Source organism: Emydura macquarii, unplaced genomic scaffold (genome assembly GCF_026122565.2).
Source record: "Emydura macquarii macquarii isolate MOO-44397 ecotype Brisbane River unplaced genomic scaffold, CSIRO-AGI_Emac_v2 contig_2636, whole genome shotgun sequence".
Lineage (NCBI taxonomy): Eukaryota > Metazoa > Chordata > Testudines > Chelidae > Emydura > Emydura macquarii.
In genome coordinates this window covers 16406999-16434906 of record NW_027132773.1, presented here as the reverse complement: position 1 = coordinate 16434906, position 27908 = coordinate 16406999, and the positions used below count along the sequence as shown (strand labels likewise).

General features: G+C 39.2%; 1 protein-coding gene across 1 annotated transcript in view; it reads left to right on the top strand.

Moving 5' to 3' along the window:
- The window catches only part of DOCK4 (dedicator of cytokinesis 4), a 373592-nt gene that overhangs the window by 95189 nt on the left and 250495 nt on the right, over positions 1–27908 (top strand). The gene's annotated exons all lie outside the window — the stretch shown is intronic.

Genomic DNA, 27908 nt, shown 5'->3' with positions numbered 1-27908 from the left:
TGTGCATGTGTCTACGTGTATCCTAACCCCACTACCTCATTTGACAGAAATTGACACCCTTTTTGATAATTTTAATAGAGAAGCCAAAAAATATTTGGGGACCGAATGACACTTTTCCTATTTTAGCTGGTCCCTGTAGAAGAAGATGAACGAGAACCAGGGGACCTTCTAAGAATCTGAAAAAGTAGAGTCATGGAAAATGGTATCTTTTTCAGTATATCGTTAATCTACAGAGAGCTACTAGAAGAAGTTATTGAAACAAATAGTTTGACATGATTTTTAAAAGATTTTAATAGTTTTATGAATATTAATAACATTTGTAGCAACAAAAGCTACATTTAAATCAGATGCAAGAGAAGTCAAGTTTCCTGCTTTATGGTACATATTGATTACCTATATAGGTTAAATAAATACTATGGTCCCATTTCTGATCGTTATACAATGATTTTTGCTAAAAGTAGAATACCAGTTTGGATCATTCAGTGTCATTGCCCTGGCTTGGAATCTTGAAAACCAATAGACAATGCAATGAGTTTATTTTCCTCTGCAAAAGCTTGTTTTGTTATATAAATATTTAATACCCATTTTGTGATAAAAACAGAACATGCTTAGTTGATTTAAGTCATTGCCTTTGGCTGTTTGACCCAGAGGCAATGAGACTTTCTGCTGCACCATGTCCTGTTTTATTTCTGCTCTTAAAACTTTTGAATTGGATCCAAAGAAGAGCTATTAAAATACTCAAGTTTTAGTTCTGTATTGTTCTATAACAGTTTAAAACTCTGACCATGCTTAAATTTTCTGTTTCATTGCTAATAGGAAAATAGATTCTCTTTGTTAGGGGGATTTTATGTCTGATTAAAATAGCTCCGACTCGTTACATGTGAATATTTACATTAGTTGTGCAGTGCATGAATTCCTTTAATCTATTTCAGTTAATGTACTAATGAAATAATTGGGAAGGAGAGGTAGGGGTCAGATTGATTCAACTGATGTTTTTGAAAGTAGTGACAACTATCTCTGTGCTGTAAAAGGAGGTTGCTCTAACACTTCCTGCCTTTTGTTCAGGATGTTGCAGCAGGATATTAAAAACAGACAAAAAACCAACAGATGGCAAATTGGTATATAGGAACCAGACAGGCTTAGTCTAAGCATAGAATATGTAGCTGAAATGCAACTGCTTTATATTTATTTAAAAGTCGAGCCACCCATATGCCCATGAAATGTATGAAACATTGTGGAAGCAGAAAAGACTATCCAAGGAGCCAGGAGACTGGAGCGGGGAGATCCTAATGGCTAGCTTTAGTAAAAGCAAATTTGGTCAAGGTAACTTAATCGGCAGTACTTGTTACAATGTAATAAGTAATTAGCATAATTGTTACATTCATATAAGCTTTCTTCCTCCTCCTGTCTCTAACCTTCAAATCTACCTGCATGTAGATCAGCTATTCTCATGCCTTCTTTGTACTGACCAAAGGTCATTTTCAGGAATGAGTTGTGCTTTTGTTGGTGGGATGTGATTATGACCAACAGAATACTAGACTAGAGCTCCAGGCCTTGTTTGGGATAGAAACATTCACTACAGATGAACACTCTTTCTTTCCTTTAATGTATCTGTAGCTTGAATAAAACCAGACCTGTCATACAAGTCTTGTCTTCATCTGGAATATGTAAATTATCATGTACAAAAACCTGGTCAGTTCTGAGGTTGAGATTTTAGTTACACAAGTTAGGAAACTGAGAATTATAAGACCAAATTCTCTGGGTAGGGGAAAAGAGCAGGAAAAGTAAGTGGTGTCCCCAGATGCTGTGTCTATATAAGGAGCTCGAAGAATTCCTCATAAGGAAGAACTTTGCATTGTGCTCCAGCCAAGACTGCAATAAAGTGGGAGACATCCTAATTCCAAATCATCACGACATAGCTCCCAGTATAAAGCTATTCATATTGCATGCCATGTGACAATGGGGGTCGTGCAATAGACATCACACTAATATTTGCAACTTGTCCATGGTGCAGTAGCTATGCCACAGTGTCTTAGAGCTGTTCCATTTCCTCAACTTTAAAAGGGGGAGGGTACTTGCCTCATACAGGAGGGCTGTTAGGTTTAGTTCCTTAATGTTTATAAAGTGCTTTGAAATCCTCAGACAGAAAACCTTAGAGATACAAAATATTCTCAGCATTATATTTTTAAAAGGACAAAATCCATGTGCTCTGTTTTTGTTTTTTAAACCTGGCTGGATTTTTGTTGAAGATGAGTGTTTTGCTGTTTATCAGGCCTAATGGAACTTGTCAGATTCTGTACAAGGAGATTAGATCTGTCCAACTGATCTACCAGGAGAGATATAGAGGCACACTTTTCCTGATGCAGAACCCTCTGGGTTTTAGGTAGATGACATCTTCAAATTCTAAGGCTCTGCAATGGAATCCAGAAGGTAGTCAGAATTAAATAGCAGAGAACTTTATTTTCGTGCTGTTTGTTATGAATAAAAATAGCTGTGCTTTACAAATCTGAGCTTTGCTTGACCCTGGCCTTTCCCACCCCTTGTTAATTACCTGTAGACAGTCAATCTCTCTCCCCATCATTCTCCAAGCATCTATTATACCTCTGAGTCATCTCCTGAAGCATTTTCATGAAAATCTCTTGAAGGAACCTTAATGGAAAAATATTCACTCGTAAGGCATGGTGTGAAAAGTACTTTTTTTCTTTTACTTGCCCATTGATTGAAAGTAATTTTTAAAATGTAAAATTTGTGGCAACTGCTTTCTAAGGTCTCACTTCCAATTAGATCCTCTTCTCTCTCCCCCTTGAAAGTTAATACTTCTGAGATAAGGGGTATGGGGCTTCTATCAGTTAACAGTGTTTTATATCTACCTAGTGTACGTGAAACTCACTGGGACTTTATCTTTACTGTATGATCACAGGGACTGCATACTCTTAAGACCACTTCTGTACTTGTATTTCTTTCCCCCTCCTACTGCCTGAGATAATGCTGCCTGGATGAGTGTGTGGCTACATTTCTGTGCCCTGAGCCAGGGATCTCTTACAGCATGGCTGTTCAGATCTCCCACCAGTCAAACAGGGCCATGGGAGTTCTGGACTCCTGAGGTCACCTGAGCCACTTGTGCAGCTCTGCAGAGTGGTATGGGGCAGTAGTCATCTTTTGCCCCACCCCTGCTCACTACATAGAAAGCAACATTTTCTCTCTAATTTCTCCCCTCCCCGTCCCCCCTCAAAACCCACCCTTGACGCCACCTATGATCTTAGACCTTGAAGACCTAAGCCCTTTGCCTTCCTTTTAGCTCTGTGCATGGCTCCCTCCATCTCCTAGTAGTGCAGTTGCCACCAGTTTCTCTCTTAACAGACAGAGAGCAGCAGTGCTAAAGGGAGCTGTGCTGTAATGGCTGAGAAGGCAGAAAGATTTGGCTCTGGACCTTGCAACAGAGAGATCCTGTTGCTTGCTACCCTGCAAGGCTTAAAACCCAGGAACATCTGCCATTGCTGAGCATGGGAGGGACAGAAGGGAATAAGAACCAACAGATTGGAGAAGAAAGAGAATTTTCTGGCTGGTAGAGGGGAAAATTAGGTTGGGGTGAAGGCAAAAGAAGGGGAGGATAAACTGAGTTCTAATCACTTAGCATTCTCTAGTGGATAGAGCACTGGACTGGGACTCTAGCAGCCTGGGTTCTGTTCGCAGCTGGAATATGCAAAAGGATGATGGGGGAGCATAGTATCATAGATCGTTAGCTTAAGTGGGATGGGAAGAGAAATTTTCCTAGAGAATACAGTACAGCCAGCCATCTCTTACCAGAAGCAAGATCGGTGTAAGAACTCCTGACCATTTTCTCCTATTTATTACCTGAGCTCAGATTTTCCTAAAATTTCTTGGAAAACGATTATGTCCAAATTTCTGAAGCCAATTCAAAGATAAAGAGTTGAAACTGAAGTGGAAGTGAGTCTCTTGGCTGTTATCACAAAAGGGATTGCCCAAAGGGGTTTATTGTGAAGAATTTCCACTTCAAATTCTTCCCTTAACTTCACTCTCCTTCCATTCTTTCTTTTTTGTTTGCTCCTTTTACCTTTTTTTGGAAGCTTAGCTTTCTAAGCTTCAACTTTGTCATACTTAGACTTCTTTAAACCATAGGTTCCACAGGAGTGCCCAGAAATTTAACTTTGATCCCTTTTAGAGGGGAACTTCTGTGCCCCCCCACAGCCCCGGGAGGAGCTCGCTCTTCTTACCCCTCCCTTCCCCATCAACTGGGGAAATGATTATTGGGGGACCTGTGCCCCTACTTGTCCCTTCTTGTGCATTCCCCTGGTAGGTTCAAATTCCACAAGTATTGAACCAGCCTTTTTCTTGAAGGGTATATGGACTGAGTACTGTGTGGCTTACTCTCTTTCAGATAAAACTGTAAAAACCAAGAGCCATATTATCAAGTAGCTACCGATTTAGGGGACTTAGGTTTGGGCTGCTCAGTTTGAAATACCTTGGGTCTGATTTATGGAAATGCTAAGCTCCCATTGACTTCAGTTAGAATTGTGGGCACTTCTGAAAATCATCAGGACCAATCTGTCTGAAAATGAGCACCCAAGATCAGAGGCTACTCTTGAAAACATTGACCCAGGTTCCTCTCTGTCCTTTTAAAGATCTTCCAAAAGAGCATGGCATTGCTCTGACTTCTCCACCAGAAACTTCCTTTCCTGTGTAACAGACTTTGTGCCATTTTGCTGCCATCCTACAGGCATTTCCTAGGGCTTATCTTCACTACAGTTTTTTACGTTAGTCATTAACTTACCTTAGTAACTACCAGTTAATTGTCACTTAAAATGAGGTTGTCAACCTCTTTGGAAAGGCTAGTCTGGACATTCCCCAAACATGTATTCCAGGCTACAGAGTAAACCCCAAATATTTGTAGCCTGGAATGAAGGTTTGGGGCTATCCAAACTAGCCTTTTCAAATGTGATAACTACCCTGTGTTACTAGGCCTTCATTTAACTTCAGCTAAAAACTCTAGACTAGACATAGTCTACACTAAGAAAAAGCTATATTTTAATATGTGTTAACAATGAAGAAAAGGCCGTAGAGGGGTGTGTCATTTGTGAAGCAATCTGGCATTCTTTGGGATGGAAGATATTAGACAAATGTTGTTGTTTTGTTTGTTAATCATGTTTATTACAGAAGTAATAAACCTAAGGGCCTAAATAAATAAATACCTAAGGGCCAATCAAGAATGGGATCCCATTGTGCACAAACACAAAGGTTCCTGCCTCAAAGAGTTGATAATTTAAATAGACAAGACATACACCTTCCCACACCAGGAGTCTTAACACACAATGTGAATTATATTTTTCTTTCTGTCCCAGAAAACTGCTTAAAAGCCAGTTGTATTACGTTTACCTTAGCTGTCTTTCCAGAATGCTTGATCCTCTCTTTTTTTGCAGTCCATTACAGTGAAGTGTAGTGCACATTAACAGCCGGGTTTGGCTGAGAGGAGGAAAGAGAAGAGGACAGCAACAACTGCTGTTTGAAAATCACAGGTGAAATGTAATTAGAGCTCTTTGTGATGTGCTCAAATGGATGATGCGAAGGGAGATGAAAATGGGATGTCACTTGGAAGTCTCCAGTAGACAGCATTGTTCGTACCTACTGACATGTATGCATTAAAAATAGTGTTTCACAGAAGATAACAAATATATTCCTGAAACATGTAGAACAAATCACTAATATGAATACAAACTATAGTCAGGCTTTTATCTTTAGAGAAAATGGCTTAGAAGAGGAAATGTGGGCTTATCTCTGTTATGGGGATATGAAAAGTGCTAGACCTCTGAGTGTTATATGAAAACTTCTTTACTTTTTCTTTCAAAAGTAGAAACTAAATTACAACCATAGCTGAAAAATAAATTAATGTCCTCATGGTCAGTGCAAATGAATCCCAGTGGACAGGATATGTTGTTCTATCACTGTGATGTCAACTTGTCGAAAGGGCGAGTTTCTTATCCTTTAATAGAGTCCATGTCCATAGCAACATCTGTTGGTAGCAGTGATGTTACAGTACCAGCCTTCAGAAGTGCTCTGCTTCTCTTGGTACATTGACCTAGAATACTGCCCTAGATCTGCACAGGGTTCGTCTAATTTTCCCCTTTCTGGTTTGTTGTGCATCCCCTCAGGATTATAAACTGATTGCCTGGTGTGTTTTGATATGAGAACTTGCTGCTAATTAACTCTCCACAAACATTAGCTCACACCTTTTTTCTTTTCCCTTTTTTCTCCCATTTTTTTTAGTTGGTTTGTCTGTCTGCCTCATCAATCTGATTTGTGCAAATATAGTTGCCTTAGACTACCATATTGTTCCTCATTAAATTTTTGCTTTGTGTGACTGTAAATATAAAATAGTATGTTAAGCTAATTTTAAGGTTGAAGATGGTGCTCCATCATTAAATTGGTCTGTTTATATTGCAGCACTTCAGGAATGACAAATCACAACACTTTGAGGCCTTTGTTTACTATATACTATGAAGTCACCTTAGCGTTTCATTCTTAACTGTTAATCTCGTTTTGTTGCCTTGTGTCTAAATTTCTAAATATTAATACAGGTATCTCAGATGATGGGCTAGGGCATTGGTAATGAGAGACATTTACCTCTAAGTTACTGGTTGAAATTCAATCTGTTGGCTGTTGAGTGGCTTATGTGAAATGCGTTTGGTCTCCGTCCAGTTTTCTCAGGACCAGTGTCCAGATCATCACAAAACCCACTAGCATTAGTTAGCATTCTTTGCTGGTAGTTTCAGCAGACAAGCCAAGGATGGAATGGATTTGGAGATAGTCCTTCAGGTAAGGTTTGAGATACAATGGTAAGGCAGCTTGCATCACCACTGCCAATAGTTTACCTGTCCAGTGGAGAAATAGCAAACTGCAGCCTCCAGGGCTGTCAGGCTGGCCTTAAAATTCACACAGTAGTTTTGGATCTTAAAAAACCTAATCAAACAGTGTTTAAAATACAAAAATTATTAAACAGTTTTATGGTGTTTTGTTTTGAGACCTTAGTTTAAATCTTTGCTGCGGTGTTTTGAGAATGTTTTGAGATGTGTTGAGCGCTCATTGAAGCACTGTAGCCTTGATCGCAAAGGAGGTACCTGAAAGCACGAACCTGTCATGAGGACTAAGTGCAGAGGACTATAATGCTGTTTTCTGCATAACACACAGAGAACACTTACTATAAGTTTAGGAGAAGTGGCTAAGGCATCTTTTCAGTAACCTGTGCACATTTCATCCCCAAACTGTTTGGCCATTTTAATTTTCCCCCCTTTATATCAAAAGACACCAGTCCACATTAAGGAAAATTGATTCCTTAAAAGTTGGATCTATTTTCCTGAGAGAAAACAGTGCCTAAAACTGAAAAAACTTATTTTACAAAATGGGGCAAAAACATTAAAGACGATGCTTTTATGCAACCAAACAGTCACATGTATTATGACATCTATTTAAAAGGAAATAAATTACCCAACACTTGCTAAGTTTCTTCTACTTTTTAAAAACTAGAACCAGATTAAAACAGCAGAATGTTTAAACAACTCATAGTGATGATTTGTGGTTAAAATGGGACCTCACCTTTTAATTATGGTGTCATGAATGGGATGCCGTGTAATACAGAGAGTGAAATCTAAAGTGTTGGGAAAGTAAGGAACCTTCCAAAAAATGCATCGCAAAGTGGGTTTGAGCCTAGTGAGGGATGAGTTTGGTGGCTCTTATGATGAGAAAGGGCATAAAAGGACAACGGGTTGAGTCCCTGCAATATTTCCAGCCCCTACAGGACTTCTGGGGTAAGCTGAAGATCTTCCAGGATTTGCATGAAATTTGGAGCCATAAAAGGAGCTCTGTGCTCAGAGCCACTTCCTGTTTGTTGGTTTATCCAGTAGTTAACCCATTCTCTCTCCCTTATCTAGTTTACTGTGGGCTATGCTAGTTGCCACTTTGGGGCTGGGAAGGAATTTTTCTCTGTACCACTCAACTAGCCAAGGTTAGTCAGGTGTTTTTCACCTTCCTCACAGTGAAATTTAGGAGTTGGGCAACCAGAGGGCTAGGATTCTCTGTCTCTGGAGAGCATCTTTTGGACTTATGTGAGAATTGTTTAGTTGTTGCAACTTTTGTTAGGTGCCCAGTGCAGGAACTTGCTGATTTAGGCTCCAGATCCAAAAACAGGTAATGAGTGGGCATTCCTTATGAGATAGGGGCAACATGTCTACCTCCCTAGGGACAAATGCCAGGACAATGCAGAAGAGCACCTTTCCGATGCAAGAATCAATACCCTCCATCTTGGATTATCTGCTGCACTTGAAGCTGCTAGGTCTGGTGGTGTCATCCCTAAAAGTTCACCTTGTGGTGGTCTCTGCTTTCCATCTAGGAATGGATGGCCAATCAGTCTTTGCTAATTCAATGGTGATGTGTTTTTTCAAGGGTCACTGTCCTGTACCAGCATACGACCTTAATCTGGTGCTCTCCAGACTGATGGGGGGGTCTCCTTTGAGCCCTTAGCAACATGCTCGATTCTCTTTCTCTCGTGGAAGGTGGCATTCCTGGTCGTGATAACCTCAGCCCGGAGGGTGTCTGAACTCAAGGCCCTGACATCCAGACCCTCATACATGCTGTTTCATAAGGACAATGTCCAGTTACTTCCCCATCTGGCCTTCATCCCTAAGGTGGGAATCTGTTTCATACAAGCCAGAATATCTTACTCCTAGTATTCTTCCCTAAACCACATGTCAATGGCAGGGAACGAAGCCTCTAGTCCCTAGATATCAGGCGGGTACTGGCATTCTACATTGAGAGGACAAGACCATTTCGTAGATTGAACCAACTCTTTGTCACTGTAGAGGACAGGATGAAGGATCTCCCAGTGTCATCTCAGAGGGTTTCATTTTGGATCACGTCCTGCATTATAACCTGGCAAAGGTGCCAGGCCCAGCACTGACAGCTCACTCCACAAGGGCACAGGTCACCTCGGCAGCATTCCTGGTGTATGTCCCTACCCAGGAGATCTGCAGGGCGAAACATGGTCATCAATCCATGTGTTCACCTCACATAATGCCATCACCCAGTAGGCCAGGGGTAACACAGCATTTGGCAGAGCAGTGCTTCAATCAGCGATTCTGTAAGCTCCAACCCCTCCTCCTATGCTGAGTTTTGGAGTCATCTACTTGGAATCAACATGAGCAAGCACTCGAACAAGAAAAACCAGTTACCTACCTTTTCATGACTGTTGTTCTTCGAGATCTGTTGTTCAAGTCCATTCCCCTCTGTTGGAGCCAGTCAGCAAGAAGGAATCGAACAGGAAACAGGTTGGCGGGGCCCTGTATGCAGTCCTGTAAGGTGCGACTCCAGGGGGGAGTTTGAGCCAACCCAACACGTACCACTGGGGGGAAAAGCCTTCCAACGACTGTGCACGCAGTGTGCATACACCTACTTGGAATGGACATGAGCAACACATCTCAAAGAACAGCAGTTACAAAAAGGTAGGTAACTGTTTTCTCTCCTTCCTCACTCTGCAGAAATGTTTCCTTTATTTATGAAATGTTTTTAATTGATTTAAGATACTGCATTAAAAGTTGGAAAAGTTTAATGGAGAATTTAATCTGAGTTATGAAAGTAAATTATTATATTTCAAGAGTTTATACTGATCAATATATTTAGATCAGGATTTAAATGTATTTCATTTGTTCTCTTAACACCTTCTAATCAGTGCATTTATATTAATACTGACCAGCAGTAAGTCACTACACAAGGCAAGATAAGTACTGCAATAATTTTAGATCGATTTAAGGGTGGTCTAAAAACCCTCACAGTTTGCCACCATCCATCACATACATGTCGTAATTGCTGCATATTAATATTCTTCTGTTTCCAGAGAGTCTGAAGCCTTTCAGTGAGGTTTGTCAAAATCATGAAAATATGTACCAACTTTGCTAGCAAAGTGATTTGCATAACTTTACCCATCATTCTTTACTTGCTGTCAAAATTCTTTAAGCTTGCCATGACCTACTTAAGGGTCTTATGGCAAGATTAAAATTTCCATTTTATTCTGTGCTTCAGACTGCAGTACTTTTTAGCATTCATATTTTATAGTTTCAACTTTTTGTTTATATGGTGATAATGGATAAGTGTGTCAACATCAGCCAATATCTAACTTTTGGGTTTGTGTCAGTTCCCTTTCTTTTGACATCTAAAAAGACCATGGTTTCTAATTTAGCATGTTTGACACAAAGCATTTCAGAAGCAGATACATCTCCACTATAATTCTGGCTGTCAGCATTTCCATTACTAACACCTATTTTCAGGGGTTAACTCAACTGTAAATACTTGCTCTGGGCTGAAATGAGGCAAATAGTCTCTGCTGGTGCATAAATACTCATTCCTTCTCCCATCCTCCCCCACAATCAAATTAAAATAAAATATCGAGACAATATGTTAAGAATTAAAAGAAATAATAGTAAAAATCAGATTAAAAGTAGTAAGCACATGTGCATTAGTCTATTTTCACACTTTGACATATTGTTTATCCTGAAGTATTATAAGCAATTGGTTCAATTTCCCATTTAAAAAAATGGAATACAGCATGGAGCTTTTAGAGCACAAAAAAATTCATCCACAACTAGAAAATTTCTATGAACACTAAATGAGTCAAAATGAGAGAATAAAATCATGAATGATTTGGCGAAAGTGAATAGGGAAGTGGTATTCACCCTTTGACATAACCAGGGGGGGTCACTCAATGAAATTAATAGACAGCAGGTTTAAAATTAACATAAGGGAGTACTTCTTCACACAAAACATAGGCAATCTATGGCCTTCATTTGTTCTGAAGGTCGAAAGTATAATTAGATAAAGTCATAAAGGATAGGTCCATCCCTGGCTATTAGTGAGATGGTCAGGTACGCAACCCCATGCTTTGGATGTACGTGAACCTCTGACTGCCTGAAGCTGGGACTGGATGACAGGGGATATAGACCATTCAATAAGTACCCTGTTCTTTCCTTCCCTCTGAAGCATACGGCACTGGCCACTGCCAGAAGACAGGATACTGGGCTAGATGGATCATTGGTCTGACCCAATATGGCCATGCTTTATGTTCTTGATTTATCAACACATTACTTCAAAATTATGTGGGAATTGGATAATGTAAGAGCCAAACCCAAACCTCCTCTGGCTTTGGTTTGGTAAAAGATTTTGCAAAAACAAAGGACCACTCAGGTTTTACTAATCTCAAATTGACCGGGAAATATGCATCTTAATTATTTAAAAGGGAAAGAGGCAGGGAAAAAATCCGCCCAAAATAAAACATGAATATTAATGGTGATAGAAACAGGCCAAAGCCTGGATATTAAAAATGTGAGGCCAGAGTCCCAAAACAGCATGTGCATGGGCTCAGAGGCCCACCCACACAGTCATAGAATCGTAGGACTGAAAGGGGTCTTGAGAGATCATCTAGTCTAGTCCTCTGCACTTATGGCAGGACTAAGTATTATCAAGACCATCCCTTACTCTTCTCTGTTACTCTTCTCTGGACATTCTTCAATTTGTCTACAACTTTCCTGAAATGTGGCATGCAGAACTGGACCCAATATTTCAGTTGAGGCCTAATCAGTGGAAGAATTACTTCTTGTGTCTTGCTTACAACACTGCTGCTAATACATCCCAGAATGATATTTGCTTTTTTTTTTTGCAACAGTGTTACACTGTTGACTCATATTTAGTTTGTGACCCACTATGACCCCCATATTCCTTTCTGGAGTACTCTTTTGTAGGCAGTCATTTTTCATGTGTGCATTTTGTATGTGTGCAATTGATTGTTCCTTCCTAAGTGGAGTACATTGCATTTGTCCTTATTGAATTTCATCCTATTTACTTCAGACCATTTCTCCAGTTTATCTATATCATTCTGAATTTTAATCCTATACTCCAAAGCACTTGCAACCCCTCTCAGTTTGGTATCGTCCACAAAATTTGTAATTTATAAAATTTATAAATCTATGCCATTATCTAAATCACTGGTGAAGATATTGAACAGAACTGATCCCTGCAGGACCCCCCCTCATATGCCCTTCTAACTTGACCATGAACCACTGATAAATACTCGCTAGGAATGGTTTTCCAACCAGTTATGCACCCACCTTATAGTAGTTCCATCTAGGTTGTATTTCCCTGGTTTGTTTATGAGAAGGTCATGTGAGACAGTATCAAAAGCCTTACTAAAGTCAAGATATACCACATCTACCTCTTCCCCCCCATCCACAAGGCTTGTTATCCTGTCAAAAGAAGCTATGATTTGACACAATTTGTTCTTGACAAATGCATGTTGATTGTTACTTGTCACCTTATCATCTTTAAGGAGTTAGCAAATTGATTGCTTAAATATTTGGTCCATTATCTTTCCAGATACTGAAGTTAAACTGACTGGTCTGTAATTCCTTGGGTTGTTCTTATTCTCCTTTTTATAGATTGGCACTATATTTGCCTTTTTCCAGTCCTCTGGAATCTCTCCCATCTTCCGTGACTATTTGAAGATAATCACTAATGGCTCAGATATCTCCTCAGTCAGCTACTTGAATATTCTAGTATGTATTTCATCAGGCCCTGGTGACTTGAAGACATCTAACTTGTCAAAGTAATTTTTAACTCATCAGTTGCAAGGGTCAAGACCGTAGGCTGTTGTTGTTGTCTTGATTCTACTGGTATTTATACCACCCTTGCACTACTGTACAGTAATTCCATTTAAGTCAGCAGAATTACATCAGTGTAACAAAGACCAAAATTTTAATCTGTAAAATGTAAAACAACAATAGTAACTTGAATGGAAATAAACATGTCTGCCTAACTGGTGCAAAAATAAAAGGATCTCTTTTCTATGACACAAGAAAAGGTGAAGTGTCAGCAGTGGTATTTCCTAGTAAAATTTATAGCTTGTCTTTCCTTTGTCTAATCCATTTGAAACATAAAGCCTGCAAATTCTGCAAGACATATTTCAATAAGAACATCCTATTCTGGCATTCTTGAGACCTTCATTTCTTTTCCAGATTGCAGGCTTAAAATCTTCTAATTTCCATATGTTTTGGAAAAAACAGAAGTATGAAAAATCATTACCCTTTACCTCACTGATTTTGCTCACATGTAATTTCCTTTATGTGACACATCAGTGGTTTACACATGTGCCTTCCAAGGATTAGATAGAGTTAGGTTGGTCACATAATGGTATCTCTTTCTATCACCCCAAGCAACCAAACCACCCAGTGAGTGTAATTATTATATTCATTAACATTGTTGTTTGTTGGAACTAATGAATTTCTGTGCAAGTGCAAGGGTGATTGTTGGCTGACCTTTTAGATAACCCTACTGAAATGGAAAAGTGATTCTTTTTAATTGAATGGTAATTTTGAGGGTTAATAAACTGCATACATTTGATAATCAAGTTAAATATATTAAATGTATTTTGCAAAGGCAAATTAGGTGCTTTATTATAAGCATTGGTTTTCCTCTTGCTTTCTCCTTGGTTTATCTGTGTTTATTGGTTGGTGAATATCTTAACAGCACATGAAAATGTCAGTGTCTTTGACTGTATTCTTCCATTACTACTTATACAAAAGAATGGAGTGGGGACACTGACAATTTACAAAGGCAACTGAATTGTTATATCTGTAATAGCTTAACAGTTGCTTAGTGAGCCTATGAATGTCTTTCTAACCTAATTTCTTTATCATGTCATGATAGTGACACTGATTAAGAAGAAGCTCTTCAGTCTATTCCTAAACCCCTCTTTATCCATGTGAAATATATTCACAGATTTTGCATTTGGGCTAAAATCTTGGCTAAATTAGCCCATGGGGGTTGGATATATATATATATATATATATATATATATATATATATATATATAGGGGGGAGAGGGAGAGGAACAGGGATTGTGGAGGAAAGGAGTTTGATTAAATCTGTTCAGAGCCACTTTTGTGATTAATATATAGACTTTATTTGTGCTCAAATAATTTCAAGTTTGACATATGGGTTGCTCTTAGGAAAGCGGCTACTGCTCAGTAAATCTGAAAATCTTCTGTAAAGAAATAAGATATTAAAAATTGTATACAGCACAAGCACAGTGTGTTATTTGCCTTGCTAATTTTAAATGCATGTCTTGCTTAACTTTAGAACCCCATCTTGCAGTCCACCAACCATTCTTTTCACCATCAGACTCATGCATTTCTACCACTGTCCCTCACTGCCTAATTTAACGTTAGCAGCAGAAGGTACCCAGTAGGCCTGGCAAAACTTTGTGTTAATTTCTACACATTTTTTGTGCAAGCTCAGGGGCATGTGCCCTAAAGAACACATTTATTTGCAGTTACATTTGCCAAACTTATTTGAAAGGTCCAGTTTCAAAAATGGAGAAATACTTGAGGATTTTTATTTGATCTGGATTTCTCACACTATTGTTGAACGGCTAGCTATGTATGCTCTCTAGGCTGTCAGTGATAACTATTGAGAGCAGAACACAATACAGAGAACTGTCTCTGTGTAAACTTGGTACTGGTGTCTCTCGTATACTGTATGCTGACTATGCAATTTTGTGTGTCTTAGTTACTGGCACAAAGACCATTTTGTGGTGTGGTGGCATATACAATTACAAGTTTGATTTATTTAAAAAAAAAAAAATTTAACAATTTCAGGTGCTTGGTGATTTTTCTAGTTAGTTTTAATCAACATACCGCTCACTTCCAGGGCAATCTACCAAAAGGACAGACAGGCCTGTCCAAATGTCACCTTCTGAAGGCAGATGGCATAACTTTCCTTTCGTTTAGGTGTCTGTGTTACAGGGAAGATCAATCCACACTCCCGTGCTGGACCAAATATTTTATTTTACCACACAGTATCAGTGGTACCAAACTCGCCCAGTTCTCCAGACTCTACATGGTCGTCCTACATGATCACTGGCTTCTGGCCATTATTTGATACTCATTTTTTGTGTTTCTTAGGTTTCCTTCAATGACATATGTCTATTGGATGGCATTAGATTGTCTTTACCTGATTTCCAAAAAGGTTCTGCTATTTCCCTTGCTACTAGCATGTTTGTTTTCCCCTTTTATTGTTAAATTAAGTTTGGCAACATCTGGTCTGTTACAGGCCTGTAAGTCTTAAAACTTTGTTCCTCTTTCATTGTGTACCAGGCAGGTGCTATGGGTTTGGGTAGACCCTAATATTGGGATGGTCCCAATAATATCGGAACATCTGGTCACCCTAACTCACCTAGATCTGGACTAAATCCAACTCAAGAGTCATCTCACACTACAGAATGCTAGTCTATGTAACAGAATGACAACTGGGTCAGTATCACTTTACATTGGACAGCTGTCTCTGTTGTTCATTTTGTTTCTTCCCTTCTCAGCCACACCCATCTGGACCCAAAGAATCCCACTCATACAAATAGGCTTCTGTGCAGTCCTATGGAGAGGTGTTTGGGAGAGAACTGTTATAATCATTTCTGGGGGTTCCTCCAACATGCTAAGCACTTGTGCAAACACAAAAAGGATGGTCCTCATCCTTCACTCTTTAAAAATACATTCGTTCTGATATATTACAATGATGGGTGGCACTGTAAAAGTGGGTAGATGTGGTGTGCACTGAAACCCTTCTTTTGACAGAATTCTGGCCAAATTTGATCGTTTACTTCTACTCTTTATATCAAAAAGCACTATTTGGCCCTTGGTCAATAAGCTTCCCTGGTATCTTTCTGTGTATGTTATAAAGCTCTGTCTGTCAGTCTTGCACACTCTCAGAAACATCCATTTGGATTTAAACACTCTTCCCTGGTAATTTTCGATTAAGCAGTAGGAATTTTTCATTAACACTTAAACTACATCTCCTCCAAACCGGGGTTATTAGAAATTAAGGGTCAAGATTTTTAAAGGTGATTATACAGTTGTTTTTCTAAAAACTTACAAGGCTAATAGTGTAACACGTATACATCTAGCTTTGTTTTAAAACCTTTTTAAAAGAAGGCTAGATGTATACATATGAGAACATTAGCCATGTAGCATACTTTTAGAAGAAAAACTGGAGCCCTAACTTTCTGGAAGATGTGCTTTTGTCAAACACAAGTTAGTGGGTTCAATATATGCGTAACTGGGTGAAATACTATGGCCTGTGTTATATAAGAGATAAGACTAGATACCCAGTACTCCCTTCTAGTCTCTAAATCTATTAAACAAAAACTTTTAGTAACCCAAGTTTAAAAAAAAACAAAAAAAACAGTAGGATATATATATTCCAGTGCTAAGAGTTTTGTATCTGAGAATATCACTATGCTAATCATGTGTGATATTTCCAGTGTAGTTTTACTCCCTGTTACGGATAGCAAATTAAGGGAGAGCTGTCTCTTTTATTTGAGGTAAAACCTATCCGAAGGTACTTTCTCTTAAGAAATTTTCCATCACACTGAAAACACTTTGCTTTTATCATCATTAAACTTGAGAATAATTTTTAAAAAATACTGTTGATTATTATAATAGAATATATTTGCTCCTTGCTGTGCTGTTGAGTTTTTCAATGTGTTTGTATTGTAGCTAAGATCTCAGCTAGAGATAATTGGTACAGTTGACTTAATTATGTCACTAGTTATGGAGACCCAAAGTTAAGTCATATTTAATTTTTAAAATGTTACTAAAACACTAGGAGATGTGAGGTTTAGTTTTCATTAGCAAATAAATGATTTCATAATAGAGCTGTAGTGGAATTATTTTTGGCATAAAGCAAAAATTATATGGTTAGTGTATAACAATCTCATTACAGCACACAGCTACCTATAGCATGGAAAAAGAAGGAGTAATGCAAGCTGAATAGCTTCTCACATTATAAATGCAATGGAAAGGACTGCAGATGTGTAGAAATCAAAATGACGACAAAATCACAGATAAACAATGCTGCTGACAAGACTATGAGAATTAAAGTGTGCCTCAGTCCAAAAAAAAGAAAAAAAAGCTCTTTTCTGTAAAGTGACATTGTTTGGACTTTATAATGCAATAAAGTTCAATGTGAAAGAGATAAAGACAGCCGAATGTGAGGGCTGAAGTTCATGCTAAGAAAAATGATACCAGGCAAGGCTGGAAAATAATGTCATTCAGAAGTGTATAAAGTGCTGATTTTTTTCCCCCAATTAGTATTCTAGTGATACTGTCCCAAGTACAGAGTTAAAACCTGCTCTTTGGAAGAGAAAAATAGAGCTTGAAACTTTTTTTGATCCAAATGATATGAAGTCATTTGATGGACTTTCGTGTTATAAAGATTTTACTCCAGGTGCGGTGTTTCCTTACTATTAGCAAGAATACAGTATTTATTCATTTGTTATTCCTGACCTTCTTGGATGATCTTTACTACTTGAATGAGAGTAAACATGGAATTTTAAGGGGAAAAACAGAGTCAGGAGCCAAATTTCTCAGTATCAGCTCAACACCAACCACATGGAATTTCACAGCTACTATTCTGCTGCTGTTCAATTACGTGTTCCCCTTGAACGACTCTAAGTGGTAGAGTAAAGAATAATATTGCACTGTAACTCCCATGACAATCTCACTTTCCTTTCTTTCTATAGTGCTTCCGGATTTAGGCCTGGTCTACACTAGAAAATTAAGTTGGCTTATGTATGTCGCCCAGGTGTGTGAAAAATCCACCTTGAGCAGCATAGTTAAGCCAACCAAACCCCAGTGCAGTCAGCGCTAGGTTGAAGGAAGAATTCTTCAGTTGAAGAATTAGTTACCGTCTCTAAGCGAGGTGGCTTACCTAAACTGATGGGAAAACCCCTCCTGTCAACATAGGTAGTGTCTACACTGAAGCACTACAGTGGTGAAACTATACCCGCCCCCCCCCCCCCTTTTTTTTTTTTTTTTTTAAACCACTCTACTGCAAACTAAGAAAATTACAAGAGAAAAAGCTTTGAAGTATGGGGTACATTGAGAATACTGACTTCTTTCAAAGCAACAATAATAAAAGGTCATAATTTATAGCATTTAGGATTTTTTAACAAAAGAAATTTGTAATTTTCTGATAACCTTAACTCTGCCCCATTTTACTACTTTCTCCTATATAGGTGTTTGCACTGCAGCCATTTCCATTTTTTGTGAGCACAGTCTGCCTTATCCACAGTTGCAGTACAGGATGGAAATCCCACTGTACCCACATCTTTCACCATCTTGATAACTGTCATAGGCCCGCAGCACTCCAGTCCAGGACATATTGTTCACATACCAGCCACACACCCCACAATCCTTCATATGTCTGAATGGGAGTGGTGTTTCTTCCTCAGGTTGGGGGAAGCTATTCATGTGTCAGCCCTGTTTTGCCTGCTACATCACACCACAGTAGTATGCAGCAGCTGTCTCCTGCCTTTCCCAACTTTTATTAGAAGACTCATCAAATGATGTGACTCAACTTGCGGAGGGCTAGGATGTATGCAGCATACTATCTAGTCCTCCTCATTTGGTGTGGACTTTGTACTTTGCCGTTGCAGTTCACCATCAGCAATGATTTTTTTCTCCGTGCTGATGAATGTTGGTGCCCTTTTCATCAAAGGTTAAGAACCAAAGGTCCTGTCTCAATAGAGAGCTGAGGGGACAGGCTTAGCTTACACTGTAATCTTCATGGTCATTATTGATTTCACAGAAAACATGAAATGAATCATTTTGCCATGGAAAATATTTAGACTGTTGGTAACAAATGTGGTCACGAAATCTCCACCAGTCCCTTACTTTTTGGGTTGGTAATGGACAAGGCTGTGTACCTGAGCACACTGAAAGAAGCCTGAAACGTGCTGCTAAATGTAAGGTATCATATCTGCTAAACTTCCTGGAGGAAATAGCTCACATTGCTTTTGAAGCTATGTATATGGATTACTAGCCACCACTGAAATGGAATTACTCTCTTTTGGAACATAGGAGCCACAATGTTGCAGCAATAGATTTTTTTGAGGATGTGAAAAATAAGAAAGGAAGAATGCAAGCTAGAATTTGGGCAGCCCATTAAGAATAGCAATTTATACTGTATATAAGGGCTCCTATCATGATAGAATCTGCATGTTAACAATTATGTATAGTTAGGGTCTTTATTTTTCATCATGTGAAACTGTTAGTTCTGATGCTTCTTAAGCTAGACAACCAAGGAAAAGGTTCCCAAACTGATTATTTATTCTTTTTTCTCTTAATGTTTCAATGCCACCTTGTGTGAAAGACTCCTCTTGTCAAATATCTTCTTAAGAAACTTCTGATTCTTTAAAAAAAAAATGCTACCAACCATTTATTTTACAGGAAGCTATAGGGATTCATAGATTCTAAAGCCATATGGGACCATTGTGATCATGATCTGACCTGTCTAACGGCATAGGTTTTCCCTGAAATAATTTCTGTTGGAACTAGAGCAGATCTTTTAGAAAAACACATCTTTACTCTGTGATTCAAGTGGTTTGCTGGCCTATCTTCCCCAGACAATAAAGGACCAACACTTAGTCTCTTTCAGGCTCTTCTCTCAGTGTACAGTTTATTAATTCAAATAAAAATCTCACAAACTAACATAAAACAAAGTTATTCCCCAACCATCACAAGCTGCAGTGAACCAGAGATCTTTCACTTCAGAACTGCATTCTCCTGTTCCAGGGCCTGCCACATAAGCCAACTTCCCTCCTTTCTCTTTTAACTAAACCACTTCCTGGCATTTTTAATCACTTGATCAGTCTGATCTGGGAGGCCGGGTAGCAGGTCAGTCCCAGGTGTGGCTGAGCCCAACACCACTTAAAGGGCCAGCCACCCTGTGACATGATTCATCATGTCTCCTTCAATTTCGTGGGTCCCAAGCAGACCAAAGTTTCTTAGCGCTTTCTGCAGCCTTGTCCAAAACAAAAAGATAAGGAGTGGCTTGCTCCAGCCAATCCCAGGAAAAACCATCTGGGGTGTGTATATATAATATAACCCAGTGGTTCTTAACTTTCCAAACTACTGTACCCCTGAAGCCTGAGTCCCACCCCCACGGGGCTGAGGCATGTAACTTAGTTTCATGGCGCCCCTGTGGCTCCAGGCAATTACCTTTCTTGCCACCCCCAATACCAGCTCTGCACTTGCGACCCCTCTAAAACTCCAGGTTAAGAAACACTGATATAACCTGTCCTGATTACTAACTATTTCTCAACCAGTCATTTGCAGGGCCCTTTGATTTCTATCTGAGCCATTTCTTCAGGGTTCTCATGAAGAACTTGCCTTCCCTTATCCTTCTACCGTCTCTTTAGGCTCTGGCACTCTAAATGTAAAGGTATATGTAACTGAGCCAGCTGGTCACCATGAGTTTGCTTACCCCCCTTTGCTGCCTTCAGGTTGCATGAGGTCTCTGCACTCAATTGCATCTAGCTCACATCAGAAATCTCGCTTGAGAATTTTGCATAGGCTACAGTGATGCCTGCTGTTATGAAGGAGGTTGATCATAGGCAGACTTTCCTGCTGATGAGCTTCATCGACATGCTTACAGACTCCAGAGGCTGTTTGAGTGTTCAGCCCTGCAAGGAATGTTGTTTTATCTCTATTTTCGGGAACAAATATAAACCAAGACATTTGTCTTTCACAAACTCAGCAGGATCAAAATACTGACTTCATCACTAATATTAGAAGTCTAAGTGAACAAACTAGTATACTTTCCAGCATGAGAGTCATGTGGGTAGAATTTCACTATTGGGAACACTGTTGATGTATGTGACGATGTAGCCTGGCATTTATTCCTTTTGGGTTAGCAATTGAAGCTGAAATCCTACACTTGATATTGTGCTAGAGATAGAGGGGGATTCATTAGTTGGGGAAAATAGAGGGAAAGGGAGGTAAAAATTCTGGCGATAAATTCTGGCGAAAAATCTTGAGGGACTTGACCAAACATTGGTGCAAGGGGTTTTCTCTTGTGCTGGAAGATCCTGAAAATGCATTGACTGAAATGAAAAATTGGTGTGTATAAGAGTGAACGAAAAATTCTAATAGTTTGAAAAATAAGGAATTGATATCCTGTGTCTCAAACCTTTTCCATTTCACAAAATGGGTGCAAGTATTTACTCATGCAACTTTCACTGGCCAGTTCCACCCAACAGGTATGTGGTGAGTAAAATTTGTAGACAGCCCTATCCTTATGGAGTTAGATGTGCCAGAGGGAGGGTGAGGGAGATTCACCTGTTGGAGAGGCACTTTAGAGTCAGGTTAGGACTTAACAGGAACTCTGTTGGTGAAATTTGATCAAAAAAGTGCTAACTATTGCATTTCCAGGCCAGGTGGCCTTGATCTCTACTAGATGAGCCCTGTCCTCTTTTGGTCTATTGACTTTTAATGAACATTAGGTGCTAACCACTTACAAATGTAGAGGTCAGCACTTACTGAATGGGTTAGAGAACAGCCTTTCCTTCTCTCTCTCATTCCACCAGCACATGTGAAAAATTCTCCTGTTTAGCTCAGAAGTGAGACAAAAAGTGACTGATTGACTGTTGTGTATTTGATTGCAATACTCTTAATTTTGCAACCTGGCTGGGATGGTCTCTATAACTGCTTTTTATCTTTGCTTTTAGTTGATTCCAGATAGAAACATCCTTTGGGTTTATGCCTGTCAGAATTTTAGCCAAGAATCTGACAGAAGAGATCAACCTTGCTGAATTAAAATATGAAAGGGAAAGGAGGAGGGAATACTCTTGTCTGAGCATTGTATTTGTGTGTGTGTGCCAGATTTAGTACTAAACTCATCTCTATGGGTAGCCAGTGCCGTACTAGCATGAGGGACTAGGAAGTGGGGAAGATACCATTCAGCTCTTTCAGACAAGCAGATGACAGATTTTGGACAAAGCTAATGACCTTGCCTACATATTATTTTCAAGTCCCGACAGCTGATACAACCTTCTTTTTGATAGTATTTTAAGTGGTTTGAAGTATTTGTGTGAGCAGATTCTCATCATTCAAAGAAAATAGCTCAGTATGTATTTATTATTTATTAAAATAACACAGTTTAGGGTCTGATTCTGTAGAAACTTCTGAATGTAATAATTCTGTGAGTAGGTAAATGTTTGCAAGATTGGGCCTTATTTTGTGAAGAGTCTTCCATACACATTGTCTGAGTGCCTTATAGAGCTGAATACAATGTTAATAGTTGGGTCCTGATCCTGCAAATGGACCTGGGTGGGTGGACTCCTGCCTGTCTGGTGATCTACCCATGTGGATCACGTGGGAGGATCAGTATCTTAAAAATAGAACAGGAGACAAATGAAGAAGTATAATGGAAAAGAAAGAACAGAAACTTTTCATGTGACTTAAATATGTGGAGTGTGGTGGGCAAATTCACATGGGATTTCTGAGTTATTTGAGAAACCAAAAGGCTGATGAAATATGTTAAATGAAATTAAACCCTAGCAATAGAACAATCAGTCCAATAGCTACAGTATGTGTTACTCCAGCTACAGCAGGGGCATAACATAGCAAAACTTTGGAGTGTGCTACCCAGTCCTGCTTCAAACCCATCAATCTCTACTCCAACACAACAGCACCCCTTACTCCAGTCAAAAGCAGTCACTCTAATGCACACAAGGAATTAGTCACTTTGCCCTAACACAACCTTTCACCACATCAGTTATTTAACATCCCTGCCATCTCATCAGTCTCAAATATCTTTCAGCTGCTCCCTTTGGTCCTCTTCTAGGGGAGGCAGTGTTTTCTGGATAGGGCACTGAACTGGTTTCTGTTCCCATCTCTGCCACAGCCTGCTGTGTGATCTTGGGCAAGTCACTTCACCCCTCTCTGTCTCTTTTCCCTCCCACCCTTTGTCCTTTTCTGTTTATGTTTGGTTCAGGGACTGTCTCTTACTCTGTACAGTGAGGCCTCTGGTCTGTGCTACTATAATACAAATAATCTCTGCCAGGCTGCTACCACCTCTGCCACCATTACATCTTTTGTCATCTATAGCTGCGTGTACGCATGCTCACAAAGCCAAGTTGCAGACTCATGCATCCGTGTTGCTCCAGGTACATATGATCCTTCCTCACTCAACTCCCTAAAAAAGGAGCTGGGGAGAGGAGGTAGAAGAAAGTTCACAGGGAGAGGAAGCAGCTTCAGCTTCCAGTGGAGGGAAGTAGTGGTGCATGGGCAGGCAACAGACACTCAATATTATGAATGGCCTTCTGCTGTGCCAAACAACCAAAGGCCATGAGAGCTCATTGAGCCATATTTGCACTCCCCTGAGCTGCAGCATTTAAAAGTAGGGCAAATTCAGGCCTTATTTGAGGGAGGCAGGAGGCCTTATGTAAATACAGTCACAGGAGATAAGTAAGTGCAGGTAAAGTGGTGTTCAGGGGATTTCTTTTTTGGGGGCTTCAGGTGCACCTTTAGAAGAGGGAGACCCTTTTAAAAGCATGAAGACACAGCAAAGGAGTTCTCTGTTTTTCTTAAGCGATGACATTAACTAAAACGTAAAGAAGCTTTGTGATTTCGGTGTTTGTATTCCAGTTGCGTTATTTTTGTCAGTGCAGACTCATGATTTTCTCAAACAACACAAACTCAAAATACACACACCACTGGAAATTAGATGCTTCTCCCTCTCAAAAAACTTAGAATCAATTTTAGGAAACCTATTGTTTCTCCTCACACAATTTATCAAGTGAAAGTTGCAACATCAGCTAACTCCCCTAGGCTTTACTTGTCAGTTAGGAATCAAGGCTTCCATGTTTAGAATTAAGAGATATGGTAAACGTCCTTCCTCTGTGTTCCCCAGTGTGTGAGACAAGGACCATCTCCAGCAAACATGTTACAGTGCATGGGAGGCTGACACTTTGTGTATGGTGTTCTCATCAGAAACCCAAAAATGAAATGTCACTTGTTTTGCAAGAGATTCTTTTTTAGGCTTCTTCAAAATGCCAGGTAACTTTTTTTTTTTCTTGCATATTATTTCCTTACAATACTGATTGTTCTCTGTCAAATGTCTCACTTAAGTTTCAATGTGCTAACTGCAATGTAAAAAACACTAATTTTCTTTATGACAACACATTATAGATTACTTTACAAAATCAGAAGGCAAATTCTTGCCCCAAAGAGCTTATATGTGGCAAGGGAAGGAAGGGATGGAAAGAAAGAGTTGGTGCATTAAAGCTGTGCCATGGATTGGTCAAGGCTCTTTTGTCCCTGCCTCAAATCATTGAACACCACCTTGGCATAATCATCGTGTGGGTCTCCTGTTTAGGGCTGAACCTGAGGGCTCTTTCCACAAATGCCCTCACTGTAGCTTGCTTTTATATATGCACCACAAACATAGGATATTAAGTGGTAATCAATTCTAAATGACTATAAATGTAGCAAACAAAGCTAAACTTTTTAAAAGCAGATTAACTTTTCTGTGTATAATAGTTTGGGATTTTTGTGCTTTTCTTTAAATTCTCTGCCTCTCTGCAATGCACTTTTAGTTTTCTTTGAGTGTTGCTGCTAGGAACACAGACCAGTTGAATTGAATCTGACCTTGATGCAAGACCTCTGTTAGAATGCTGCTAGAATTCTGGGAACAGATCCGGTGAATGCGCTGGCTCAGTAGGGCAGGTGATGGCCTCATTTCTTTCTTTCTTCTCCCTTTGCCAGATGTATCAAGGTACAATTTTGTTCCATCTGTGTTCCAAGAAGATTTCTAGTTTTTTCTCTGCTGCTTGTTAGTTCTTACTTTTCCTGAAAAGTTTCTGATGTTAAAACTTACCTTTGGGAAAAAGAGATCTATTTTAAAAAATTACATGTTTCTCCCCTCCCCCAGGAATATATGACACCCAGAAAATTTAGTGCTAAACAAAGCCAGTCATAACAATAGAACAAAACAAAAATGTGACAGGATATATTGTTTTTTGAAGAGCAAATTACAGTCAGTAAGTACTATTTGTCACTGTTACACTAAAAGTGAAAAGATCCGTATATTGCTGTAGTTATTGTCTTTGTATTAATTCCGATCATTCTCTGATTTTTATTTCGACTGCATTGTAGATATAGAGTCCCTTTTGGTAGCCTTCATAACCTACGGACACTTCTATTAAACAAGTGCCATTGACAGAATGGCCTTTGTCATTCTAGAGGCGGTTTTCAAAACCACCAAAGAGATTTAGGAGCACAAGTCCTGTTGACTCTTAATGGAACCCAGGCTTCTAAATCCCTTAGATGCTTTTGGAAATCTCTTCCCCACTTAATGCTTTTGTTAGCCCCACATCTTTACAAAAGAGTTAGTTGAAAATAAATACTCAACTCATTTTCTTACAGATGAGTAAACTATTGTTTGGAAATTATTCTTTTAGTCAAATATTTATATTTGCTTTCTCCCTCTTGCAAAAATGACAGTTGTTTGACTTTTATAGTTCTTTTTCTTGTATTAGACATAAATTAGGATATTCTGAATTTCATATAGGCACTCCGGAGAAAGACAGGAGATATAAAAACACTAAAGTAAACTTCAATATAATTATTACATTTCTAATAATAAACGATACATAACAGTATATACATTTAACTAGTATTTGCAGTGCTGCAAGCTCAGATTGTGTGGTATATGGTAACCTTCTGGACTTGCCTTGTTGAGCACGTAGGCTCAGAGGCTGTTTACAGTGGGATAGATTATGGATCTTGGGGAAAAAAGGTACAATACAGGAAGTAACTAAACTGAAATTAAACATAGTAGTTTGTTTTTACAAATACTTTAAAACTCTGCTGCCAGAGTTGGATAAATCTTGTTAACTGATTGTTTAGTGCCAGGGTCAGTTCTTGTATGACATTTTAAAATGGCCATGAGATCAAAATAAAATGTTTCACTAAAATACTACTACATGATATATTTGTTCTAGAACATAGGGTTTGTTATTCTGCTTTAGAATGAAAATCTGAAACTTTTTGGTGAAGACTCAAATTTTAAATTCTAGTGGTTGTTTATAGCTATTCGCTTCTGAAGATAAGTGCAACAAGATCACAAGGCTGGACAGTACATTATGTCCTAATTGGATGTATTCATTGCGTAGAGGGAAGCAGACAAATAAGTGTAGTCAAGAGGCTGTAAAATGGACACTTAATTTGCAGTTGGGATTTAGATATTACTGCAGTTCTTTGGCTGGGTAGTATCTCATTTACCTACATGTGGATTCCTTTTTCCTTTAGTGTATATATCTTTGTTTCATCTCCCTTTCTGACTTCTGATTCCCTTCTGCATGTATTAATACTTGTGTCTTATGACTACTATTCTTGTAAATAGCCTTCTGAAGTGCCCCACCAATTCAGTCAATTGATCCAGCAGCATCGGCTGGCTTAGCTGTATCCTAATATGTGTCTTGTGGTTTTCCCATTACTTAATAGGCTTCAAAATTGAGCCCCAAAAGATTATTAGCAGTTCAGGGAATCAAACCACTGTCTTCTGGGTTAATAAACTGGTATCACAACCTGTTTTATCTATCTTGGCATGTTAATTCATGACTTAGAATCCTGTGGGCATAGGATTGCTCTGGAGCCCAAATGATGCCTGCTATGTGGATGAACATCTAGCTTATTACTTCTGGATAGTTGGGTTTTCTCAGTATTTGGGTTTTGATTTGCCTTTTGGATTTTGATCTCATTTTGTTTTTGTCAGACTTTATCAGCTTTTTTTAAACTGTAAGTATGACACTAAGGGCTAGATTGTGCCCCAGCACATTCATGTGAAAAGCACCACCCCTCAGAGGCATTGAGATTCTGAGGCACAGTTTCTCCCATGTCTTATGAAGAGAATTACTTCACTGTATCCCTTCCCATGCCAACCCCCTTATACCTGGCCAGATATTCTAGGGTGTGTGTGTGTGTGTGTGTGTAGGAAGTGAAGGAGGGGCCTACCCCACTCTCTATCCCTTCCCTAGTTACTTGCTCATATCAAAGAATATACAGAGACCTGGACCCATGATTCAGCGCCACAAAGGAGTGAGGTGTCATAACTCCCCACCATAGCCAAGTAAGACATGGGCACTGTCATGTTGTTGCATCTGTGAGTATACTTTAAGGTTATATATTTAAAAAAAAAAACATAATAGAGAATACAATCTTTTTTGGTAGTGTGCTTCACAGAATGTTACTTGCTTTAAAATGTGTCTGACATATCCACTTGGTAGGGCTTGAAAATTTAACAAACACAGTATGAGCTGGAGGACTAGACCCGATAGCCAGAGGTAGATGTATAAGACAATGAGGGAGAGCAGGCTTTTAGGTAGGTCCAAGGACAACACACTGGTGAGAAGCTGCACTCTCCCGATAACAGCAGGTGCTAGGAAGAGGGAGGATACATAGGTTTCTAACTGTGCTGTCTTTGGACTCTGTTTGGGGCTCCATGTCACATATTTCTGGGTTGTAGTTGCCCTGTAAATTGGAATCTCACCCCTTCTAGCTACAGCAAGGGAGAGATGTCTTTCTTTTCTTCTCTCCCTGTTTACCAGAGTTGCAATGCTACTGTGAAGTTAGTCTTTATTCTTGGCTGGCTGCGGTGGAGAGGGATCTGAGAATAGGAAAAAGATCTCTGCTACTCTCTGTCTCTCCCATTCTCCATTTTTGGATCTCATCCCTGGTGAATAACTTAAGTGCCTGCTTTCGTTGCTTTCCCAAGCATTTCCTGTCCACAGGGTGATGAATAGCTTCAAGTACATTGACTAGAGATGTTTTAATTTCATCCTGATATTTGGCAAAGGTACAAGCAGCAACATAAGCACTAGTGCTGTCTGTCTTGCAGACTCAGGAAGTCTGAAATGCATCAGTCCCAATTTGGAAGGATGTTATCACATCTGTAAAGGCTAGAAACTTTAATTTAAAAAAAATTAAATTATCCTGAAATCGATGAATTAGGCAACCCTG